Raw genomic sequence first — 23,874 nt, 5'->3', positions numbered from 1 at the left:
ACTCTTCACAAAAAATACAGGGCAAGCCTGTTACTTTCTTTGCCAAATGCTTTATTTCTAACTTTATTAAGGGAAACACAATGTTATCTTGATATGAAAATGCAGCACAAAAATAAGCATTAGTTTGATTTTAAAATTCAGGCAGCATCTATAATTTGCAATGCAATCTTTTTTATGGCTTATTAAAATAAGTGTTATTGAAACATAATTTTAATTCTATACAGCTGAACAGACTCATATATATTTATGACTGCAACAGATGTTTCTACGGGCTCATTTAGAGCACTTCTCCTTGCATTCCCCTCAGCTGATGAGGTGCCCTTCTATGTTACAAGGAATTCCTTTTACATCACAGTGGTACAGCTGGTTAAAAACACCATCTGCACTCATAAATGCCTGGATTGTATTTAGCCACAACACACAGAACTTGAGAATGCCTACTGAAAGCTGAAGTTTTACATTATACTAGATGGCATTTGCACACATTCAATTTTTAAGTCCCTAAATACTGTTGATGTTGTCAAAATAACTCAAAGTAGAATTTTACCAGCATTTGTTCTGTGGTGGCCATTTAGATTGACACAAGATTAAACTGTGATTTAACTTCTGTTTTTCCTAATCAGTGTTTTTTTAAAGTGTACATCATAAGCAATAGAAAAAACTTTGCTCATTTCAAACCCATTCTTTAAAACCACTATTTTCAAAACCAGTTACATTGATAAATTCCATTTATAATAGTCAGTAAATCACACACAGTCCATAGCAGTATTTACTGCCACAGTGCAGTGAAGCCCAAACACACACACTGGGTTCCCACTGCCTGGTAAACAGCAGTCACAGCTTATTTCTAGAAATAGGTTTTAGGAGCTCTGATCTTCACAGGGCTCACTTCAATCTGCTGTAAAACCACCTTAGTACAGCCACTTTTTCAAAACAAACTAAAATCTATTTTAACCTGCCTCTTCATCCACAGGACTCACTTCTATTAACTATTTTAGTTCCTGTAACTAAATCAGAGCAAATTATACATTTCTGCTCCTTGACTGCATGAATCCAAGCATTTGTTTTCTCACAGCTTTTTCCCCCAGCTCAAACCAACTTACCTTGGAAGAATTATAGCCAGTAAAATTACTTCTGTATCATTTCAATAAGGAAAAAAACAGTGTTTATATAAGTAGTTGCACTGAAGCCCTATAGAAAATTTAAAAGACGTTCAGACATAATTTTAATTGATCTGATATTGATTCGCTATTGACAGAAGTTCAATCCATAGCCTGAAAACTTTTTCACTCATATTATAAGGAAGAACCAACTCACCTAAGAAAGCTTTACATATATAATTTTACTCTTCTGCAGAGGGGTTAAGTTGCTTTCTAGTGACCTCCATCCTACCCTTTCAGATATCAAAAATCAGTCACAAGAGTAGATAAATTGAGATGCTGAGAAGATTGCTGCAGAACACATGGTTGTCTAATTTGTAAAGATCACTCATGTCACAAGATGAGTGTTTTCAAACATTGCTAAGTTGTTAATCGTTTTGTAAATATTACATCTGTTTTGTGTATGCAGCTTCTGCATACACAAAAAAACACTCAACCTTTAACATAATAGTAAAAAAAAAAATAAATTCACTGTTTCTTCTATTCAAATGTAATATTGAATCCTTTCAAAGCTATTTTCTGGACTCCCATGTCTGTATTTCATAGATTTGATTCACCAGAGTTGTTAAAATTCTCAGTGAGTGCCAACCCTTACTTCTAAAAACTAAAAAGAATTTTGAAAACACAACACATGGATGATTTGATGATTCACCTCTGCAACAATACTCACATGAAAACACATGCCTGGTACTTACAGCTTCTTAAGCTCTTTTACACTTATGGGAGAAAATAATATAATTACCACAGAGAAATTCAACTATAGGAGGATCTAAATACTCTCAGTTTTGTTTGTTGTTTTATGTGTGGTTGGATTAATTTTGTTTCTAACATTTAACTGTACTGAAGCTGCAAACTTCAAGGGCTTGGTTGAAGAAAGGTCAGTTTTGCCCTACTGAAACAAGCAGGAGTACTAGTTTGACAGCTTAAAAGGACAGTATTTTCCAACCTATTCCACTATTGAGATGCTTTATAAATCAAAAATATGTAGAACCAGAGTGAATAAACATGTATCAATAAGGCATTTTCTTTCTATTGTTCAGAATTTATTAGCAGCTCTACTAATATTCTTTTGGTTCACCTTTACTTATTAGCAGACTTGAATTTGGAAACCTTTATAGGAAGAGAGAGAAATTTATTTTATTAATTAAACATTAAAAATAATTTCAGTGAAAGCTTCTCCAGAAGCCTTGAGGAGGTTTATTTGTTACAAACTGCTGCACTTCAGGTAACTTACAAGTCAATTCAGAATCTCAGAGCTGTGCTTTGGTCACTGCTGTCATTCACTTTAGCTACAGGATTAAGTGTCAAGTCATAAAGGGAGAAGAAAACAACTATCACATCTGTCTGAAGTTACACACCCCAGTAAAAATGTGTCCTCAGACTGGGAATTGCAGTAGTTTTGTTAATTCTAAGAGTCTGATCTACTTAAATAAGTACTTTTGGTGAATAGGTGTCTGATGAGGCTATCAAAACAAATCAGAGATGGCATTAAAATTGACAGGATGTCAAGATGCTGAGTCTACCTGTCAGGTGGTAGTCTTGGCTAAGATGGATGCTGAAAACCAACCTACTTGTTCTCCAACCCCTTTTTAGGGAGGCAAAACAAATTGCTTCTGAGCCAAGAACTGTCTATCCCACACAATGACACACCTCCTATTTTATTTCAGAAACTGAAAGAAAGCAGACTAAACTTCTGTTATAAAGCAGTTTCACTGTCAGCTTTAAAAGACTCATCTCCAGCACTAATTGTGCTTTTCAGAAAGCAAGTTCTCTAAGAGAAAACCTATAGAAATTAAATAAATACAAGACTTCATAAATCTCTTAGAATGTCGTGATTGCCATTACAAAGAAGAGTTCCACTGAGAATATGTATTAAATTCTTAAAGGTGGAACAGCTTTGACCCTGTCTTGTCCTTATCTTCATAAATATGTCTTCTAGCTTTATTTAGCTGATTACTTATGTTCTGCCGGCTTGTTTGCAATGTTAGTATTTGGGGACTTGGGTATTATTCATAATAACAACTGAATTATTAAGAGAGATTTATTTTTCTTTAATCAATGCTATTTCACATAAAGTGCTAAATTTAGAGATTATGTGAGGAGATTTCACAGTTCTGAGGTATTTAACAGCTGGAATTCAGACCACACATAGATGACATGTTCAGGGACTTGGTTGGCCAAATTTATGCACAAGTGAAATCTCAAAAATATATTTTGTTTGTCCCAAACTTAAGATTTTATTTCCATTCCGATTATATGTATGTAATGAGATAATAAACTGAGTTATAAACAATGCAACAGATTCTTTCTAGATCTGCCAGCAGACTGAATAAAACAGTCTTATACAGTAAACCTAAAACTTAATTATGACACACTGAAGACTTATGTTCTAGTCACTGAAAATAATTATTATGTCATATTTCATGAGAACTTTCCCATCTATTCTCAAAGTCCATATATCTGAACACTTCTTTGCTGGGAGTATTTCCTTTTAAATTCAGAAGAATGCTGCAGCAGAATTAGAATTAGACTAGTCTTATTTCCAAACATCTTATTGGTTTCACTAAAGGAAAGTGCAATAAGAACAAACCAGAAATTGCACTTGAAAATTTGTCTCATTAGCTCCAGACTTAAATATGGTGTTATTTAGTTAAATTTCTGAAGTGTTTTGAAATAGCAAACCAAAATTAAAAAAAAAAAAAAATCAGAAAAGTTCTTCTGAAAAGAACTATCATAATTTAACAAGATCTTGGTCATGTACCTTGGGGTTTTAGTCAAAGCTTCTGTGAGAGAAAAACAAGCCTGGAAAAGAATGTGTACATCCTTCATGAATTACTAGAGCCCCAGCAAATTACTGTGGATATCCAGGCAACCATTCACCTGCTGCTATTAAATGGGAAAAGAACAGTTACCTTGGCAACTGCTGTATCTCATATTGCACTCTGTTACTTCCCAGACAAAAACATGGTCTTCGGAGAGAGTTGTGGAGACTGTGTGGATTTTAAATTTTCACTGATAATGTCCTCAGGGACACCAAAACAGACTTATAAAGACATCCCAATTCTCAATTAGAGAGAAAAGAAATGCATTTTCATTATATGAAATGAAATGACAACTAGGTATAGTCTACATCTTGGTTCATATATGGACCATAAAAGTTGTAGGGCGGATTTTATTTTGTTTCCCTTTAATTAACAAAGGAAGAAATTATTAATCAGATTCTTCAGGAGATTCATGTGATACACACATGTTTTATAGAAAAGAATATAGGCATGTACTATGTATTTTACAGTTCCTTTAGAATTGTACAGATTCCTTTTTAAATGCACTGTAGGACACAAACTGTGGCATCTCCTAGTGACTGCAGTGCCCATGCACATCACATACGAGCTAGAACTGCTGAGATTTTAAAGAGTATAACAAAGCATATTTGTTTTATTACTAAATTATGCATGACTTCCTCCAAAGCAGAACAACAGAGTTTATATATAATCTGACATAAAATTAAGAAACCAAGAAGCTCATTTTAAAATGGTTTTAAAAGGTCACAGTTATTATGGAAAAAAAACCAAAACGATTTAAAATTTTTGGTACAAGAAGCCTCTGTGCTTCTGTGTATACTATACCTTACATTGTAAGACTGGCATCCAGAACCTAATTAAGATTTCCATTGAAGACGTGGGCAGAATTTTTAAAAAGCAATTTAAATAACAGTTCCTAAAAATTATGTAGAAGTGTATCTGCTTCTATTTCCCCACAAATAAATATACATCAACCTTTTTTCAAAATAAAAAGGGGAAAATTAATTTTTTAAGGCAAGTACAGGGTATTTTAAGCAAAATTGCTAAGGCAATGAAGATGTGATATATCAAGAATTATACTACAGGGTACTAAATCATCTAGATAAACTCTTGAACGCTGAATCAACTATTTGCCATGCATTGATGACAATGAATATAGCTTTTTACCTGGATCCTGTCAATATTTTCAACCAAGTCACTACCAGATGAACTTGATTTCAAACACTCTATTTAAAGTTTGAGGGCACACTTTGCACATGAAAGCCTTTCTGTAATTGTGGCTGCAGATTTATCCATTTGACAGGTTACATAGGTGCTATTCAAGTTCTTTCATCCTATTGTTTCCTAGTTAATGAGAACCTCAACTTGAAACTATATAAATTCAGCCTAAGGAAAAAAACAAAGCAAAACCCCTCAACTGCCACAACTCTTTAATCAGGTGAATGTAGCAAAATATATTGTCAGATTCAGTCAGTGGCTGAATCATAATTATTTTGTTTCATTTTCGATGTTTTCTGGCATGTATAAATGTTTTAGGTCTGGAGACCTTAATTACTGTTTTCCTTTCACACAGTGCAGCATAATCCTCTAAGCCCCTCCAAAATCACTGTACTCTGGCTTCTTTTACCTTCCTAACTGACCGCTACACACCCTTTTTATCTGATGACCACACAGGACCTTAAAGAAAAGAGTCACAGGCAAACTTTTCTGAGAAACTGTTACAAGCCAGTGCATCATCATCTTTTAGGATCTTGCCTAAATGTCAGAAATTCTGGGTTCTTTGATTCCTACAGATTTGAAATAGGAATGTAGTTCTCACACATCCCAGATTACACATCTACTTTTTGGATATTTCTAAGTAAAGCTTTCTTCCTTCCATATTCTACTTTATAAAAATAGCATGGTTCAAAAACTCTATTTTCATGCAGGAAAAAAAAACAACTTTTTTTTCTTTGCTGTGGTTTATTGGAGTTTCTTTTCCAGTGTCCTTTCAGTCTATGGATAAGGTACCAAAGAAATTTTTGTTTCACACAATTCACAGAATAAGGAGGTACTTTTCAGTGTTATTACATACTGCTTTAGTTCTTACTATTACACCAACTTTATTCTTCTGTTCACACTAGACAAGCCCCTGCAGACAGCAGCCACTCTCTGTTTCACTGTACTGACACCCCGTAATGTGGGTGGAGACAAGGAAACATGTCTCACCAGCCCAAGCTGGTGAGACAAGAAACAGAACCCAAGATTCTATAATGTGTGAACAGAAATTCCTTTCAGTTTCCCTTTACAGTGGTATTTGCTGTCCTACAGTCTTGTGTTTTACTGTGGTTAGAGAGTTTAGCTCCCTTTTACTGTCTGTCAATCCCTGCTGCAAACTTTGCATGCTGGAAGGTACTGCAGGAGGCCACACCAACACCAAGTAAGGTTAAAAGCAACTTTTTGAGCAGTAATTTTTTATATGACAAACTAGGAGGATCAAGGAGGATCTTAGCACTGCTTGGAACAGAAGAGCTATACTTGATTATTAACAAGAAATTAATTTCATACTACTATTACTACTTATGAGGAGCATATTAAAGTTTGTTTTAATGCTTTTACTCAAAACTGGATATTATCAGTATTTCATTAATTTCTAGTTTGTCCAATCCTCCTAATTCCATAAGTGCACTTCTGGTGTGCAGACAGAAATTCAGATAAAGGGAATCACCTTCACAGAGGATTACAAATTAGAAGTGTGAGTTAACATCTGTATATTTTGTCTTGCTATACTTTTGGATCAAAGAGAACTGTTTATTTCCATACCACTTTAAAGTTACTGATCTGTTTCATAAGGCTTTTAAAGTACACCACTTTTCCTTTATACTATTATATATACATGTGTACATCTTTGAAAGAACAGAGCTACTTCTTCCTTTTGAAAGGAAGACAAGACACAAACAAAGCAAAAAAAAAAAAAAACCCAAACAAACAAAAAAAAATCTCAACAGTTAAGTTAAAAATTTAGGTTATTTGAAAGATTGCAGTTGTCCAGCTCTGTCACCAGGTTAAGAGTAAAGAGAACCTGCATATCCTATATTTCAGTCTGATACTAATCCAGACTTCATCTGATTGTACTATTTATCCAATGTTCTGTTTCACACAATCATTGATGCCAGAGGATTCAAAATCAAATCTAAAGTAATTAAATACAAATCATACCAAAAAACTCAATTTTGACCTGATGAGAGTAAGAAAATAGCTGACAACAGGAGCCATCCAGTCTGATGTGTCTCAATCTCAGAAAATACATGAAATAATCAGGAATCCACCCTTAAGTCTGCTGCTACATTAACTTAATCAATGAAGGATACAGATACTCTGGTACTTACAAGACATAAGAACACTAAAATCCAAGACTGCAGAATTAAAAAGTAAACAATAATTAATGAAATTAATTAATAAAAAATGTGTCAAATGCTGAAAAAACATGGCTAAGTGCACATAGAAAGATAAGCAGCATTTAAAAAAGAAAAGTTAAAGCTTTTGTTACCACAGCATAAAACAAGAGCAGCACAATATTACTTGCACAATTATATGTTCCCAAATATTTTTAAGAAATTTTAAAATAATTTTAGCAAACAAAGAAACATATAGTACCCATATATTGTAAGTTGTGATCAACTGGCAAATAATAAGATATTATTTTCAATAGTTTGGTTTTGCTTTAAAGAAAAATCTAGTAACCACTAATTTTGGAAATATTACTTGATTAATTGAAAGCCATTCAGCTTTCTCTTACTAATTTCATGCTGCATGTTTCCCACTCATCCTTCTCTAGTTTTGTTATTAATCTAATATCAAACTGGTCATTCTAACAATTTGTGTATTTTATAATACTGATAAACCCCATTTCAGAGCTTGCATAACCAAAAGCTTAGGAATCATTTCTGCTGTGGAGTACATTATTATTTCCATATCCTTTAGCTCTGACTCTCTGAAAGTCACATCAAAATATCTTAAGCTAAAGGCTTTAGAATATGACTTTTACAATTACAAATAACACCACTTATTGCACACAATGTGCTTATTAAGTGCAAAGTGTTACCAGATTCAGGTGTTCCTATTTTTCTTTCCATGCCCGACATCCTAAAATAATCACATTCCTTACAAGTTCCACATAAACTATATTTGTTATTGGTCACCTCCAGTAGAGAGTCAACTGTATGCCCTTTCTTTGTGTATTTCCTTTGATAGCTTTTTGTGTGATCTTTAAATAGCACTGACCTATCAAGAAAGTGTCTCAGTCTCGGTGGCACCAGTGCTTCTAATTTGTCAACATAAAAAAAAGCAGCCCTTTGCCCTTATAAAACAAAATAGTTCTTTCTGGATAAATCTATTCATTAGAACAGTTTTGAACTTCAATCAGTTTTACAGCTTTTTCCAGTTTCATTGTGTCTTACACAGATAACTGCAGGGCCACTCTCTGACACGCACTTCAATTAAAAATATACTTCTTAGCTGAAAAAAAGTACACTTTTAAACATAAAGCTAAGTTAGAAATATTTTTACTGGAATACACCAAGTTCATTATTTTCAAGATATTTACTTTGAGCTTTACTTGGAACTTTACAAAAATGCCATTTTTCAGATTCCATACTTATCTAATTTATGTCCTGAGGAGATAAGGTAATTGAGGTGCTACTCTTTCAGTATTGTTGGACTCCTTGTCAGTAAAGCTATATTCTTGTTTTCCTCATCAAAAAGAGTGAAATAGATTTGCTTCAAAATTTTTCAGTGGTATCACTTGGTTTTGCAAAAAAAAAAAAAAAAAAAAAAAAGAAAAAATATCAGAACTTCATGAAGTAGATACTGTTTAAGTTATGTAGAGTCAATCAAAAGCAAAGAGACTGATGCAGCTTAAGATCTGAATTTGGAAAGTACTGAAAGTATCTGCCTCCCATTCCTTTACACAGCCAGAGAACTATCTTCTCTATGGTAATACTTGATAAAGGAGATATACACTTTTCATTCACCTGTCCCACAGGCTCTTCCAAATATCTGTACTTCTACACCATATATTCTGCATAACATCAGATGACAAACTTCACGGGTATCCCTCAGCAAGAGAAAAGTGCTTACTCAGTTTTCAAAAACCTGGAGAATATTACTTTAGGAAGAAATCAAGGCAGTTATATCTCTCTTTCTGAGATCATTCAAATATTTCCCACAAGTGTTAATGGGCTTCTTCTCTTACTCAGTACTTAAAGTCACAATTCTTTTTGGTACTCTCTACTCCTTTCTACAATAACCAGTTACAACATCACAAAGGTGAACTATTTAGTGAACAATACAGGAGTCTATTTGAGCTCCTGTAGTCCTATGCTCATGTTAATATTTCTGGTAATTAAAAAAGAAATACTCAGAAAGCCAGTTCCTATGTCACAAGGCAGCTCCACCCATTATCTTTGACTTTTGGGCTTCCAGTTGGAGGGGGAGGGCAGAAGTGAACAGTGGCATGGTTTTGGCAAGACTATTAAATTGGAGAATACCATTCCCAAAGCACAACAAGTTAATATTTTACTTTTTAAGCAAAAAAAAAAGTAAAACATAGAACATGGCAAATACCATGAAAAATTAAAAGCAGACATGCCATGGAAAAAAAAACCCAAAACACTCAACCAGTTAAGGGTCTTTCCCTTCAACATCCATCTTGTCCAGCACCAGGGTTATCTGATTAACATAAGAAACATGAAGTTTTTCTTGGTTTCCACATAAACTTTTGTTAATTGATACAGGATATTTATCAGACAGAGCATGATTCTTTCAGGTGCATCTTTACTTGGGATTTTATCAAAATTCAGCCAGATTTCATCCTAAATTATGCTGGAATAACCACTCTATGTTCCAAACAAAACTAGCAGCATTGCAATTAACTTGTAGTAATTACTTTTTCCAACACTAAACCTAAAAGTAAGCTGATCATATCAAATCCATTTATTATGCCCTGGAAAAAATGCTTGAGCTGTTACACAGGGTTCTGTGTAATAAAGGTCATTATCACAGCTCTGCATCTCAGATACACCAACCAGAAGATGAAAAAATGATGGTGAGCAGTATTAAAATCTGCCATTTAGAATAATGCTGAAAAATAAATTGCAGGGCTTGGATTATGCCTGATAGTTCTAGCAGCTTTCAGAAACTGATTTATAACACCACCACCATTTTCACTGCACAGGAACTGAAAATGAATAGTTTGTCCTGTTCTCCATTTTGGCTCATGGAGGAATTTTTGCTGATGAGAATGTTGAACCCAAACCATTGTTTTGATTGATTTAATGTTAGACAGAGGAGCATCCCTACTGAATTATTCCTCCTTGCCCCATAACTTTCAGCTGTGCACTGGAATCCCAACCTGTTCCCTCATATCATAATTTGGCTGAAGAAAATTATAACGTTAGTTATTTTCTGCATATTTTTCACAACACATAGGTTTGCAGAACACAGCTGAAACAAGGGGGTTGCAAAAGCACCAAACATACTGCATTTCCTCCACTTACTGTCTCCTTAAACATTTTTATATTGTCTTAAATTAGGGTCTGATGTAGAAAGAACACCAAGATGTTGACATCACCTGGACAGAGCACATCATTGCATGCCTAGGCAGCTCTTAGAATATTCTATGAGGTATATTGAATACAGAGAATTCAGAATCACATATCCCAAAAAAATTCATGTAGCAGTAACCACACTGCTTCTGATATTTTTTTCTGAAGACTTCCACTGTCTGTTTTTCGCTGATCATATTCTTATGTGAAAGCCTTAAACATACAGTATTCTTAAGCCTTAGATCTGTTACAGTAAGCTGTATACCCCACATCCACATTAGTCACTCAGCAACACAAACAGAAGGAGAGTACAAACATTCTGAAAAGAAATTGTTGTGACAACTTACTGGAAGAATTTGAGGCCAAGTAGGCAAACTTTTAAAGCCAGCTTTGTAACATATTGCATGCTGCACAATCCAAGACCATTCAAACCCTTCATATAAACCTGCCCGTCAAGCATTCCTCACAGTTGTCACCATAGCTCACAGCTTTTTTGGGATATTCTTCTGCCCCCTTAAGAAAAAACACACAGTAACCTTGGGCTACGTTTAAACCACTTTGTCTATCAACCTCCCTTTCCAGTGACTACTAAATCCTTTTTTTATATTACCAGATTAACAGAAGTGAAGAGACTGTACAAAGCATGCAATTGTCATCTCTCCAAAGAAAAGCCAGAGGTGTATCCATGATGTGCAAAGTTGAAGAGCCCAGCCCACATCCATGGATGCTGCACTGGGTGCCAAAGTTTCTGTGCACCAAAAAAAGTTAAACTCTTTCAAAATGAAAATAGTACTGTTTTCTCAATTTATGTGAATTTCAATTTGAAATTTAGTGAAACTTAAGAACTAAGAGTATCAGCAGTACACAAAAAACCAAAACAGCAACTAAACGAATTCATGTGCATTTGACTTCAAAGCAGAAAAATTTTCACAAAAATACACAACTTAGAGAAACACCTTAGTTTAGAACTCTGCAAGTCTATTTTTTGTTACTATTGATTCTTCTTGGACAGAACTTACAGGGTTGAAAGGCATATTTGCAACCTTTTCTATATATGGCTCTATATGCTTAAGTGCCATAATCCATCTGCAGTCAGTATTTAACTGTAAGTGGATGGTATTTATTCAGCTAGTACATTTTTTCTGACATTTATATTACCTCAAAGGACAACACTGCCTTTAGAAATTCTATTTCAGATTGAGCTAATTGAAGTTTTGAAGGCATGGTAATCATGTCATGAATCAGCAGCATGGGTTATGACTTTGAAGAGGTGACGTATCATAGAAATTGATTTTTTTTCAGCCCTAGTGAAAAAGACTCAAGTTACATAAGAAAATAAATTCACTTTAAGTGAACCAGATTGCTAGAGATGTAACCTCTAAATGCCCCACTCCCACAATATATGTACACACAGACTTTGCAGGTGGCTTGTCTTTATGAAAGAACTAAAGGTATTCTAAATATAGGCTTAATGCTTTTATTGAGTATCTCAGGCTAAAAGTCGGAGTATCTGAAGAACTAAATATATTACAATGTATGCATTATACACTCACACTAAATAATTTACTCCAAAGTAATCATTAGCCCTGAACCTCCTCTGCTGAAAAAAAAACCAACCCTGTGGAATTTAAACCAAATTACTTGTAATTGATGGAGTTTCTTATTTGGAGATCATTAGCCTAAATCGAGATCATTTAAAGCAGCAAACAAAAACTAAATTCGGTTTTCTATCTAAATTGGTATTCTCAGAGAGGAACCATGAATATGCAACAATTCTGCTTCTTCTACAGGTAATACTATGTCTGTTTTATAGCTAATACAAGGTATGTCCCAACTATCTCTAAAAAAATCCACATTACATAAAGACAAGAAGTTCTTATGCTGCATAGCACTATTAATGTGAATTTTCTAAAGAGGTTCAAAAAGTTGAACATAACTGATCTAGAGTAACAACTGTCTACTGGATTTTCATAAGAGATTTTGACAGGGAAGGAAGAACTTTAGTCACTGCAGCAGCCCAAAATGTCTCGACCTTGTGGAGAGGGAACATGGGCAGGAGAAGAGAAATTGAAAGGACACCTGTTCTGAAGACTGGATTTGTGCATTCAATAAAATATCTGTCTATTCTAAATTGACTTTGTCTTGAAGTATGAGTTGAAGAGCAGGCCTCTTCAGAATTTCCAAATCCCTTCAGACAGTTTTGCTTGCTTTTTTTCTGCTCCAACAATAATTTAGTTGCTCACAGCATAATGGAACAATTTCAATAAAAGAATGGCAAGTGTCTCCAAACAAATTAGCAAAAGCCTTCAGCTCTAACATCCACCTGTATGGAAAAAGTAGGCAAAATCCCTCACACTCTAAAAGACAGCAGATCTCAGACTACCATACCTTTGCAAAATGGAGTTACAATGTTGAGCTAAAGGAATTCAAGCACATGCTTGTGGTGTATCAAAGAAGAGGCTGATTGAATGTAGCCTCTCTCAGTGAACTCTTGAAGGACCCTTTTGTGAGGATCTGGAGCAGACTCAAGCACAAAATATGTACTAGTTCATCAGACTGTGATGAAATGGAGGAAAACTCTCTGTAGGTGCTTAGATGCCCAGAAAACTTTAAATGAAGGCAAGATAGGCAGCACCATGTCAGGAAGTAATTCCATTTGGGCACTCCATTCCATCGCTGAGACCCAAGGGCTTTTGAGGCTCTGGATCAAAGAAAACATGCTATTTCATACTAACAAAGATTAAACTTTCCATGGTGCGCAGCAATAATACATTAAATCACGGGCTCTAACTTAACTACAAGAAAAGGTTGCTTTGAAACTATTTGGGATCAAATACACAAATGTCTGCTGGGACTAAGTCCTGGTTCCTAACATTCTAGGGAGAACTAGCCAAAGCAAAAATAATTATAAATTAAAATTCTAATTTTTTAGCTCACCCATAAATGAATCCATCATTTACATTTTCTAGAAATCATTAATAGAAGTAAATGATGTGTTTTCATCAAAGATGAGCATTCTGTCTAAAATGAATCTGAAATTTATATCATCAAGAACAACCTACAGGAAAATAAACAGAAAATTTGAAATCAATCATTGTTTACTACATAAACAATGAAAAGAAACTTTAAAATGTACCACAGTTTGAGAAGGCAAATTTACATTATATGCTGTTTACCAGTACATAAACCAATGCTTAATTATTTCTAGTAATTCACAATCATATAACAAGTATGACCTTTTCTGAAACAAATAGTTCATTTAAGATGAATAAAATATGAAAAATGAATATGCTTTCACCACAAAGAGTAATCACTCAGAAATTAACAGGTTTCTGGGAAGATATACTTGCAAGTCTAAATAGGCTATTTCCTAGAATTTCATTGAAGCATAAGTTAAGAAAACAATACTATCAAAGGGTAGGAAACAAACCACACAAAATTAAACGGGTAAATCTACCTCTATATTAAATAACTAAAGAACATAATTTAGGTATTTGTACCTAAATATTTTCCTTGGTTTATCTTGAATGCCAGAGATCTATTTAAATAAAATTGCAGGAAATTTACTTTAATACCATATATAAATATCCATTCATTTACTGGAAACATTACTGAGATTTAAAAAAAACACCTAAACCATTCTCAATCATTTTTACCTTAGTTACTCACAGAGAACATGACAGGCTTCCACAACAGAAACATAACAGTAAAAAATACAATGAAAAACAGACCTGAAAAACTCAAACCATGAGTGAATTCTGATGAGCAGAAGGTTATTGTCAAGAACTTTCTTTGAAGAAGGGTATTAAAAAAGGAGTTGACAAATCTAAATATTTTCAAATATTTAAGTAAAACTCCTCCCAAGAATGTGCAACGCTTCACTTGGTCAGTTAAAAGTCAGTGTCCTGAAATTAGAATGAATATTAAAGAAAAAAATAAATTAGGAAAATAAAAATGGGGAACTGGGGGCAAGCAGAAGTTATGTTTGTGACTAAAGAAATCTTATCTTTAAAATCTTCCAATTTCTTAACCCTTTCTAAGTAGAAATAAATTTCTGTGTTCTTGCAAAGAATACTTTCTAATATTTTTGGTTACCCTTGGTTTTATGTTTTAAATGGAACTTTAAAAAGATAATTAGAGTCTACTGCCTTCTCTGCATAGGCACTATGAATATATTTGAGTCAAAAATTATTTTCTCCTAGCCAAAATTCAAAAAGGTGATTGGATACAAAAGTACAAACAAGCTCCTTATTGGTCCTACTTTAAATACCATCAATTTCTGCTGCTGTTCTCAAAATGGACTGCACCACTCTGAGGGAAATGTTTACTTTGGGAAAAGAAAAATGAAAAAATCCTCTCTAAGCCCTTAGTACCAGTAGAATAAGTATTGTTTTCTATTGAATCAAAATTTTGGAAAGTTGACTTTCTCTTTACAAAAAGAGAAATGAGATCATCTTGTCAACAGCAGAGCCTTTAGCAGAACAAGTCTTCAGAGAAAAATAATAGAAATGAAAAACTGCAGTGCCATCATTTAAATTGGGATGCTGTATGCAATGATTCTGATATTTTAAAAAAATCTACAACCAATATTATTCTATTTTAAGAGGATATAAAAAAGCATGCATGCTAGTTTTGCACAATATAATCCTCTCAAACAGATCACATATAATGTTCTGTATAGGATGAAGGTGGAAAAGAGCTACTTAATAAGCTCAGAGTATGGAAGAAAAGGTGATGGATCCTTGGTTTTCTCTTTCTTAATGGTAGAGGAGGCTTAGTCAGTTTTCTGGAGCAACTTCTGCTGAGCAGCTCAATCCCTTTCTGGGTCGAGAAACCACCATCTTTTTTTCCTTTAATGTTCTAACTAGCCTCCATTATGAACTCTTGCAAACTGCATGGAGAGAATATGCCCAAATTTCTCAGCAATTTTCTGTTTAGAGATAATTTTTTGGGTCTAGAACATATATGTTTCCTTATCTTTAAAAATTTGACTTGTTTTACTGAAAAATAAAAAAGAATTTCCAATAGACTTAAGATGTTCATACTCCTCCAGGGGAACTCTAGCTGGCTGCCTCATATTTAGATGTCTCTTCTAAAACATACCATCATGAAGAGACCCAATCTCTAAGAGACCCAAGGGAAGACCCTGGTGAACAATGACAAGACTATCTGACTGCTGGTATTGGTGTGTAAGAAGAGGAGAATGATCAACTTATGTTGATTTTCCAATATTTACTGAGGAAAAGGGTCATAAATGGAATATTTCATTTTAATAGTCTAAAAAAAGAAATGTAGAATCTTACTAGATTCTTCATATTTTTAAAATACATGTCTTTATTTTGATGAAATTTTTGATAGGTGTTATCAGAAAAGGTGTTGCTTTATCAAGGAAAAAACAAACAAACCAGAACATAAGTGAAACTGATTGACATTTAAGAATGTAAAAGATTCTATTGTGACATTCTACATTCCATGCAGCTAAAGTTTGTCTCAAACACTGCCACTCCATAACTTCCTGGAGTGAGAAATTTCAGAATTCCTACATTCTGCACAAAAAAGTACCCATTTCATGCTGACTTCCTAGTGGTTTCAGGGACTGCCCCTTAACTCCAGAACCATGGAATTTTGTGAGTAACATTTCTGCTTGTCATCACTTTCCTCCTAAGCTATTACTTTTTAGACCTTGATCATATATATTTTTAAGCCTTTTCCTACCAAAATGGAGTCACCCTCACATGGGTTAGTATTCCATCTCTCCTGAATATTTCAAGATGAAATAGCTTTATCATACTACTTTTTTTATCCCCAGCACTTGAAAATCTCATGAATTTCTGAAACATCATCAGGTTATGTTTTAAGCAATAAAACTGGGGGATTGTTAAACTCTTGCCACTTTAATTATGTTGTGAGCTTTATCACTCCAGCCATGTTACAAAATCTGCCAGTAAAACAGATATACCATATGAAATTACATTCTTCATGTGCCTAATGAGCAAAGGTGATTCTTTTCCCTCTACACAGAGAAGAAAATTTATTTTTTTCTGACAGATGCTCTAGTGAAAGGTATCGTATATTATTAAATTTCAAGTTTATATATATTATATATATTTCAAGTTTATATATATTAAATTTCAAGTTTAAAATGTAGTTGGACTTGCTGTTAAAATAAGTGTGACAGTGATATTCACTCAAATCAGCAGAGACCACTTCCTCCTAGAAGTAAAATATAGAGGTGCTTATATCCTTGTTATGCACTCTGGTTCTGTATGAATCATGAATGCAACATCTACAAAATTAGGTATTTCAATTACTTTAGGAGAGTGAGAGAACATAGCAGTCAGATGATAGAAGACAGTCTTCTTTACACAAACTTTTAGGTACCACATATGTTCATCTGAAGGAGTTTAGACTTTCGTTTCCATTCATTCCATACCATAAAAATAACTATCTCCCCTCAGAATGAATTTTAGTACAAACTAAATTATGTAAGTATTTGAGAAGAGTAGCACTAACAGCCTGCCTATTCAGCATGCAGTATATGAATTTACAGCACATTCAGCACAACAATGAAGTACTGATACATTTTCCTAAAAAAGTAAAAGTTGCCAAACACACTGTCATAAACTGTAGTTAAGACCTGCAAATTTTTTTATAGTTTGCAAACAAAGAAAGCCTAAAGCTGCCAAGTAAGTGTGAAAAGGGGCTGCCAAAGCAAGAGGGGGGCTGCAGAAAATTATTTTTATAGTTCTTGGGTTAAGGCTCAGATGAAGATATAGAATTAAGGTTGAGAAAACAACACGCCCTAGAGCTGCAGTATGAGTAGGGCTAAAAGGCCTGCCAAAGAAGAAAGCTGACAAAAGAAATTTCTCCTGAAACGTTTCTCTGTGAGTCATGGCTGTTGGTCCACGGTAAAGAGTCATCTGACCATCTAGTTAGGGAGAGATTGCCAAAGAGAACCCAGAGCTACAGTATGCACAGGGCCAGAAAAAGTCTGCCAAAGGGGATTGCCTAAGGAAATTTCCCCTGACAGCTCCTTCCTCTGGGAAATGCCTGCTGGGCCCAGGTTAAGGTTCCACAAACAGTACTTATGCCACTACTTCTGTCCAAAATTCTGTTGCTCATTTTCCAATAAGCCATACAGTCATAGATACTTCTGAAAGAGAATGGTCTTATTATCATAAAATGGTTCTATAACCTATGGCACTAATCTCAGTTCTGGCAGAATTCACAGGATTTTTATGTTTCTTTGAGTCTGCAGTGCTATCTCAGTTTTGATAAAAGACCCTTCCACATGAAAATACAAAGTCCATTCAGTTACATACCTGAGGGAAGTATAACCTTAGAACCACTCTCCCCTTTGTAGCCTCATTGTTCTCAGTTCCACAGATTTTTTTATTCCTAGAGATTCATATTTGGCCACATCCTAAGTGCAGAAAGAAAAAGAGCCCTCCAATGAATCTGAATCAGCTGCCAATTATATAGATATATATAAATATCCAAAAACCTTGATTCTTTCAAAAGAGGATTATAGTTCTATTTTTCTTTCCCTTACATCTCTGCAGACCAGGAATAATTCCCAGAGAATGTGGAACCCAAATCAGGCTGAAAATAAAAGAAGCCACTATTATATTCACATCAAGGCTAAAAGCACAGAGGATAAATGAGATGAGGAAAGCAGTGCCCTGCCAGCTGGAATTTTACCCAACATGTACAGAGGGTAGTAACCTCCTACTTGCTCATTCTTGTACCTTTTACAAGCAATTAGATTTCAAAAAAGGAATTGTAATTAGACTCATAATCAACATACATTTCCCCTACAGAGATTATGATGGATCAGAGCAGACCAATGAAGGCAGTAAGATCTCTCTTATTTCCTGTAACATCTGGGCTTCAATACATGAAAAAGCCTAGGAAGTTCACATTTCTCATTTTCTCACAGACATTCTGTTAATTATAAAAATATTTCTGACATTTTTAAATGCTTAAGGAAATGCTCCTTCTGGTGGAGCAGAATATTTACAGTACATCTGCACAGATAGGCCTAGATTCTGGACTTAGAAGGTAAATTTCTTAAAATATATGGCTATCTCATAGGACCAACAGTCCTCCTACACCTGCCTTCCTGAGCAGGCTTTTGTTTTAGATATTCATGTAGAATTCTGCACGGCCCAATTTAGAATCCGTAGAAAAAACAGATGAGAAATGTTTTGTCCATCAACCCACTCTCCATAAATTACAGTAACATAATATCTATACACATCATTCATGTTTACTGTTTGTTTGAGACTTTATCAGCCCTTTAAACATTTTTTTATGAACAGAAATTTCTAGTTTCTCCTGGCAGAAGGCTTTATTTTCATTAAAAGTCCTTCCAGCAATTCGGGAAGGATGAAATAACCCTGTACTCAGGGTTAATGGCAACCATAAAGGTTCTTTACTGGCATGCTATTGAAAAATTACAGTAAATAATCTTCAGGAAAATAACCTTGTTCATGTTGTGATCTATTGCATAATGTCCTTTCTTCCATGATAAAAAACATACCAAAAGATTAAACTGAATTGTGACCCAGAATAAGGTCACATTCTCCCAGTAAATAACATAGAAAGGGGGAGTTGCAAGGAAACACACAACAAAATTCTCATTAAAAGAACAGCACTCACTAGTTGTTGGAGAAAGTACAGAAAGGTATTTTTTAAAAAAACAGATTATTCAAAGGGAATGACAGGTTCAACTTAAAGTAGTTTTAATTCCTCAGCAAAACCAGCAAACAAGTAAACAACTTGTATTCATGATCTAGCTGAACTTTCTTACTAATCAAAAAAAAATTCATTACAATAATGCCTGCTTACCTTACTGTAATTTTTCTTATAAGCTCTTACTCAAAGGAGTTTAATTTTGGTATTTAGTAAAGAAGAGTCTAATTTTGCATAAAGGGTTTGGATTTGGGTCATTTAAACCACATCTGGATTAAATTTCTTCATTATAAGATAAATAAGCAGGCAGCATGTCTCATATGTTTCAAAGTCATCTATCTTTAAGTTGACCAATTTTGTCCATTCATCTTGACATGAGCCTTCCTCTTTACACCCATCCCTATTCCCATGACTTCCTCTGCTCAACTTTGCCAGTTTTTCTGCCTTTTCAAAAAAAAAAAAAACTTTGCTATGGGCTCTGTGCATATATATATATAGGAAGAGAAGGTTATCCTCACAGAAATAGTGATCCTGCTGACCTGGCCACTGCACTAGAGATCTAGACCAATGGAACAGCCATTGAGCTCTTCATTTATCAATTAAAGAACTTGAATACACTTACTTCATGGCTGGCAAGGTAACAGGTGCTCTGGGTCCACTTCTACAAATCTTCTGAAGAGTAGTGGCAAAACCAATTCAGAGACTAGCTTTGCTATTTTTTTTCCAAGTTCCTTCTCCCTGTTTCCCTGGAAAAAGATTCACAGTATGTTGAGAAAAGGCAGTGGCAGCATAGCAGAGGGAATAGACCTTAAAAAGTGCCATCAGTTAAGCATTTGGGGAGGGTTGTTTTATTTTAAGAGAACATAGTTACTTCTTTCATGAGAAAGAACAAAATTCAGCGTATGCATTTGTAGTCATCGAATGCATCAGATGATTTCTGCTCCATAATCCAATATGTAAGTACAAATAGATACCTTTTTTGATTTCTGGTATCTCTTGCTAATAGCTGACTGACAGGACACTTTCTTCTATTTCTCTAACAGTGTAATTGTAACCTTGGAACTCAGCCACAAGTTGGCAAGAAACAGCATAGGGCTGGTGGAAAATAGGTACTATGATGACAACTAGGACTATTCTTTCTGGTTCATTTCAGGTGCCTTTGAAATGGAAAGAGTGATATAACACAAAACTCAATTATTAAAAAGACCAGAATAAAATAATTATCTGTACCTGAGAATAATTTTATATGACTTGAATTACATTTTACAGCTTATTTTTTAATAGTCTTTTTTCTCCACAAGGTAAAATCAACCCATAAGGCTGCTCAAATGTTTATTATTAATGATGGATCATTAGACATAGCTCTCCAAAGTCATAAGTTTAGTCCTAAAGAAGTTAAAGAACTTCAAATACTATTTTGCATAGTAACATCCATGTGACAGAGGGTTACGCAAACCATAATCATCCTTTTCCTTGTTCAAATACATTCATTTGTACAGGAAAAAATAGAGGCTCTCAATTTTGCAACTTCTACCCCAATTTTTTTTACACTAAAAAAAAGTAATTTCAAGCATGATATAACCCACTCATTCTCATTCTTTCAATCTTGAGGAGAATTAATTAAAAAAAAAAGTAGGAATTAGAAAAAACAATTAATAAAAACAAGCCTTGCATGAGGAACCTCTGACTACAAGCCCAAACATTTGGTAACTGAAAACCCTTGTTGCCTTTGCAATTTATCTGGCTTTGTCTGTGTTCACAAGTATCTTTTTGTGGTTTTTTGTGTATTAGCTACAGAATTCATTGCACTCTTGAAATGGACTGGTGAAATTAAAAGCCAACTAAATATGTTAAAGCTAAAATTGGCAAGACACATAAAAAGGGAAGTAGAGTTACAGTAGTGAAAATGTATTCTTAGGAATATCCCCCACAGGCAGCATTTCAGTGTCTTGTGATATATATTAGGCACAGTAATAGCACTGCCACCAGCCTGTGACTCCTGTGTTTTTCAGTTATTTCATTTAACTGCACAATGGGCAAACTCTTCTGTCCAAAATGGGATGGGAGAAATCATTCTCAATCAAAATATAAAATCAAGATACAAACATTTCTCATTAAGTATTTACAACATATGGTTTATACACTCTATTTTCTATGAAATATAAATTCTTTCTATAAACTGGAAGTATTTTTATTGATGTAATAAAACTTAGCTCATTAATTCCATGTTAATGAATGAAGATTGACTCCAGGAGCTACTTTTTTATCACAGTTATCACTACTATACTACACTAGATTAGAAATATTCATATTTTTGGTTAGCTGATCTTGAATATATCCAACAAATACAATTTTCAGACAGACTGAAAAAGAAACACTTAAAGAAAAATCTGCTTATGTAGAATTGATTTGTTAGCTACAATAGATCTACTATATTTAAACCTTCTATGCTCCACCTTCTTTCAGATTTTGTTTAGACTCATTTAACATTCATGGAATGTTAAAATCAAATGGAAAAGAAATACACTTATTAAAGACCTTTAAGGTTGCCTCAACATTTACTACAGATCATTCCTTTACCCTCTTTCTCATTTCTGTCCATAGCTAACAGAACCCATTGCCAAACAGGTTTTAAAATTAATTGATTTTCATGAATTCTTTCCTTACACATATTAAAAACAATTAGTTTTACCTATGGGCCATATATCTCAGACAGTCAGGCTGTAAAATACATCTATATTCAACTCTGGGGTTGGTTTCTGTCCCAGTTGAGACATGAGGCCTGAACAATCTGACAAGAATACAGAATATGTCATTCTGTTGGGAGTTTGGGTCTAGTCATGTCTAGTCATGTTGGCCTATGCCATAAAAACCTAAGGAATAGGAGAGAATGTGACATTAAAAATTGGATGGTTTGTACTGTCAAGCAACTCTAATATTTCCTCTAATAAAAACTTACTGAAAGCTGATTAAACTGAGATTACTCACTGAAGTATTGCTACATTTATAGTCAACTGCTTCTCGCTTAACAGCAAAGAAGGTTCACGCTTTTAGATAGGCTTATCAGTTGCATAACCATGAATTGCAGTAAAAATATCCATTATTTTTACTGCAGTACCAAGTAAAAGATTTTCAGTGGCTCAGAGACATTTCAGAATGACAAAACACTGACAGAAATTTTAGAACTAAGTACAAAAAAAAATCAGTATTAACATTCTGAAGTAAAAAAAAAATCTAAATAAAATTTTCCCAATTTCCCTTGTGCCCAGGACTTTACACAGCAGAAGCAGAAATTAAATGCAAAGACATGGAGAAACTATGAATCTGAGATAAAGGATACAAGGTCAATAGTACCCACCAGACCTTTAAAATGTTTCCATTTGTGTTTCCAATGTACACCAAGGTTCCTCTGAAATTACTCGCTAGGATAATGGCTTAACAAATCTGTCACATTTCATGCACTTGAGAAGTTATTTAGCCTTCATTGTTGCTTAGTACGTGCCAAGCTTGGTGATTGAGAAGAGCCAGCATGGATTTACTAAGGATAAATCATGCCTGATCAGCCAGTTCTTTCCCTGTAAAGGGCTGCCAAAGAGGCTGTGCATTTTCCAGCCTTGGAGGTTTTCAGGATCCAGCTGGATCAAGCCCTGAGCAGCCCAGGCTGACCTGAGGACTGACCCTGCTTTGAACAGTGAGTTGGACTAGAAACCTCCGGAGATTCCTTCCAAAATGAATTACCCCACAATTCTGTTATATCAATATTCAGTGGATCACTTGTATGCATTTTCCACTACATGTGACAGTATACAAAATGACCTACAGGTGAATATGAATAAATTATCTGTAGGAAAATAAACCAGGAATCAATACTACTAGGAATAACAGACACAAAACACATCTCAGAATACTTCATGTTTTTTAGAATCTAGCATAAGGAAGAACAAGAGAAATTAGAAAAGAGACTGCCAAAGGGTGACTTTTTGAACTCCTGCCTTTCCATATCCATTCATTTTTAATGAGTCACTATGAAAAATTAAAAAAGGTGCTTGAATTTTATATTCCACATTCTACTGTTTAATGAAATGAATTTTCCCCTTTTTAACTAGAAAATAAAGGTTGATAGCTACTATAAAAACTTATTTTTGTAATCTAACCATATACCACTAAAATACACTAAATACCTGATGGGAAGTACAAGAATATCCAACAGACTGAAACAATCACAAATAGCTTGGCACTCCTTCCTGTACGCCTTACCCACCAAATCATTATCCATACATCACTGAAGGATTCTCCAAGAGATTAGTTAAACTTTTTTCTTAAATAAAGGTTCTCAGTAGTAGCATGGAAGATCCCACGTGCTGGGTCCTTTTGCAAAATACCTGACACAGGAGCTCAATATCCACTTCAGATAGAGAATGCAGGAGGATATCCACAGGAGCCTTCCTCTAAGAAAAGTCCATAAAGTCAAAGTTTTTTGATAAGAAAATAACTTTTTCTGAAATAAAAATATAACCAGTATAACCCATAACAGAAACACACAGAAGTCTCCTACAGATCTCATCATCAGAATGACACTTCTGTATCAACTGTTTCACTTATCAATTTTAGTTTGATTAAAATAGCAGTAGCAAC

General features: G+C 34.4%; 1 protein-coding gene across 2 annotated transcripts in view; it reads right to left on the bottom strand.

Moving 5' to 3' along the window:
• LOC143693955 (uncharacterized) overlaps positions 1 to 22,935 on the bottom strand; it is a 183,785-nt gene extending 160,850 nt beyond the window's left edge. Inside the window, exons 1-2 of one of the 2 annotated variants that reach the window (XR_013182073.1) lie at positions 19,862 to 22,927; positions 17,868 to 17,968 (exon numbers count right to left, since the gene is read on the bottom strand). The gene's annotated coding sequence lies outside the window, so the exon portion shown is untranslated. Of the gene's footprint in view, positions 1 to 17,867; positions 17,969 to 19,861 lie in introns of both variants that reach the window. The other variant, XM_077177238.1, reaches the window with a different exon arrangement.
• Positions 22,936 to 23,874: the final 939 nt, after the last annotated feature.

This window comes from Agelaius phoeniceus, chromosome 4, assembly GCF_051311805.1.
Source record: "Agelaius phoeniceus isolate bAgePho1 chromosome 4, bAgePho1.hap1, whole genome shotgun sequence".
In the NCBI taxonomy this organism is placed as follows: Eukaryota; Metazoa; Chordata; class Aves; order Passeriformes; family Icteridae; genus Agelaius; species Agelaius phoeniceus.
The sequence above is the reverse complement of the archived record's forward strand: the minus strand, read 5'-3'. Positions and strand labels throughout refer to the sequence as shown.